Source organism: Passer montanus, unplaced genomic scaffold, assembly GCF_014805655.1.
Source record: "Passer montanus isolate IOZ18808 unplaced genomic scaffold, ASM1480565v1 scaffold70, whole genome shotgun sequence".
NCBI classification, from domain to species: domain Eukaryota; kingdom Metazoa; phylum Chordata; class Aves; order Passeriformes; family Passeridae; genus Passer; species Passer montanus.
The window spans coordinates 949,600-952,245 of NW_024372148.1; the positions used below are offsets into that span (position 1 = coordinate 949,600).

General features: G+C 32.1%; 1 long non-coding RNA gene across 1 annotated transcript; it reads right to left on the reverse strand.

Annotated features, from left to right (window-relative positions):
• Nucleotides 1-282: 282 nt before the first annotated feature.
• Nucleotides 283-2,273, reverse strand: LOC120512111. Its single transcript, XR_005629936.1, has 3 exons — nucleotides 2,186-2,273; nucleotides 1,392-1,423; nucleotides 283-364 (listed from the first exon to the last, which is right to left on the reverse strand). It is a non-coding gene; the product is annotated as an uncharacterized LOC120512111 (long non-coding RNA).
• Between the last annotated feature and the right edge of the window lie 373 nt (nucleotides 2,274-2,646).

The window sequence follows — 2,646 nt, forward strand, 5'->3', positions numbered from 1 at the left end:
AGACTTTACAGTAAACTTCTCAAGTTATTTTATTTTCTCTCCTGTTTGAATACATGAAAAAATACAAAAAATCCCTTAGAATTTGAAAAACCATTTAAGAAATGTGTACTTTTACCTAAGGATTCTAGTAATGATATCAGGCATGAAAAAGAGTTTAAAATAAATAACAATTTATAAATGTACCCTATATAAGGACAAAATCAATCTTTTCAAGTTTTAAGACATAATTAGAAATAACATAGACTCAAAAAGTGTCATCTTGTAAAACAAAATTATTTTTACCTGGAAGCACATTCATTGCTCCTTGAAGGGGAAGACAAAGGAGAAGAGGATCCTTCCTTATAAGAGTTTTAAAGGTTGGGACCTACATGAAAAAAATGTTTGATTTTGCAAGCTCTAAGTAAGGTCTACTGGATTTAGCAAATTAATGTAACTTGAGATTTTGCCCAGAGTTCAAGGTAAGGTTGTCTTCAACTGAAAAAGTGTGTTATAGTTTGTGGTAGAAGAAAATAAAGACAAGTTTTTTCTCTAGCCTTCTTGCAGCTAACTCCAGAAGCATGTAATGACAAGTACTTAAATCCCCTTTTTCCTGTTTCTTACTAAAGTGGTACAGCAACAATGTAGAGATTATTAAAAAATCCCCTAAATTGTTTATTTACTGAGATAAAAATTTATCAAATTGGTTCAAATATTATGTCCACAATTTATTTATTTATTTATTTATTAAGTTACTTCAAGCAAGATTTAATATGATCAATCGTGATGTCTAGACAGGAGGGTTTGGATCATTCCCTAAATTCAGGTCTTATCCTGGGACTGAAATATTGATAGTAAATAAAAAGGATTTTCTCACAATTTTATTTATCCTGTTTACATCTGCTCAGCAGCTGCTCATTCATGTTGCCAGAGCCTCCTTCCATGGATAGCTGATGTGCACACAGACCAGCTAAGGCACCAAAATCTAGATTCCTTTTCAACAAATGTTGTCTCACAGGCTTGCAAAAGTTTCACATCTTTGTGACCATACATCCAAACCATTGCAAATCAAACTCCATTGATGCAAAGACCACCAATTTAATTCACTCTAATTGCCCACTATGTAAACATTGCCGTGATCATATTGTGATAGTGGAAATATTTGCAGAATATCTACCTAAACTGCAGCCTAAAACAGAATGGAAAGTCTCCTCTCAAGTGTGAATAATATTGAACAGAAATTAAAGAAATCTGTGTTCTCATGATATTATAGGTAGTATGACTGCTCTTTAGAATAAATAATGCTGTTCCTTCTACATTTATCAAGGCTTTGCAAATGTTGTTCAAAACAATGTAGAGAGCACATAATAACTCACTGGACTTTCTGTTAAAAATCCTGCTGCATTTATATTCACCTGATGCACAGCAGCACATCTCTCCATTTCATCTGCAAAAAATATGTAAATTCAAGGCAATAGTAAGTGATTAGGAGATGTTGGGATTTCCAACATTATGAACCTACTGAAAATTACATTAACATAGAAAGATAGGTGGTGAGGAATATTAATAGATTTACAAAAGAGTAATGCCCGCAATAGCTATTCTTTAGTGTAGCAGTTCTGAAAGTAGTGAGAGAAAAAACAGGCACAATCCATTAAAAAACTGATCAAAAATATAAAAGAACATTAATCTATAAGCTTTGATATATTATAAATTTTAATGAAAACAAGCCTAATTACCAATGGAAAAGTTTTATTCCCTACAGGTTGTTTTCATTAATAGAAAAAGAAACAGAGGTGTGTGTTTATTGAACACAGGCATGGTCCAGAAATCCTGCTCTTATCAAAAGAGCAACAAACAAATTATGTTGTCATTCACTGATTATAAAAACTTGAATAATCTTTAACATCTGTTTACCACTTGTCTTTTCCAAGACAAATTTCAGATCATCAAATTATGTTGTCATTCACTGATTATCAAAACTTAAGTAATCTTTAACATCTGTTTACCACTTGTCTTTTCCAAGACAAATTTCAGATCTTGTTTGGTTTGTTTTGAAAATTCCTCTGAAAACTATACGAAAGACTCAGTATTGAGTTTATCAAGTGGATTCTCTGCTCCCCTCTTTTTTTTCTTTCTTTTTTTTACATCACTCTAACTCTTGTGATTATAAGGGTAGGAATTGAAAAAACATGCAGACCAAACCTACCTTGCACAATTTTCCATTTTTGTTCCCTTTCTTCTTCACATTTGTTGCATTACACTAGGTGAGATGGGAGATTCCCTTCTCCCTCCTACAAAAGCTTAGTGCTATATGTAAAGATAAGGAAGTAACAGAGTATTCTAAAGATTTTATTGTCTGAGCATGGAAAATACCCTGGAGAATACATTATCAATACTTAATAGTTTTCTATCAAATCAGAGATAAGAAGCTAAGTAATTTATTAGTGGCTATTTAGATGTTTACTTCCCACTCTTATTTCAATATTTGTATAATTTTAATTTTGAAATTAGAAGGGAATTCAGATTATCTAAGGTCCAGAGCAGTTACTTGTCTCAATGTTTTAGTCACCAGAAGTTTCATTAGCTAGAATGATGTGTGCAGAAAATGTCTTTGATGGTGGAAGTAATTAAGGAAGACAATAGAAACATTTCAGCTTCCTCATGAAC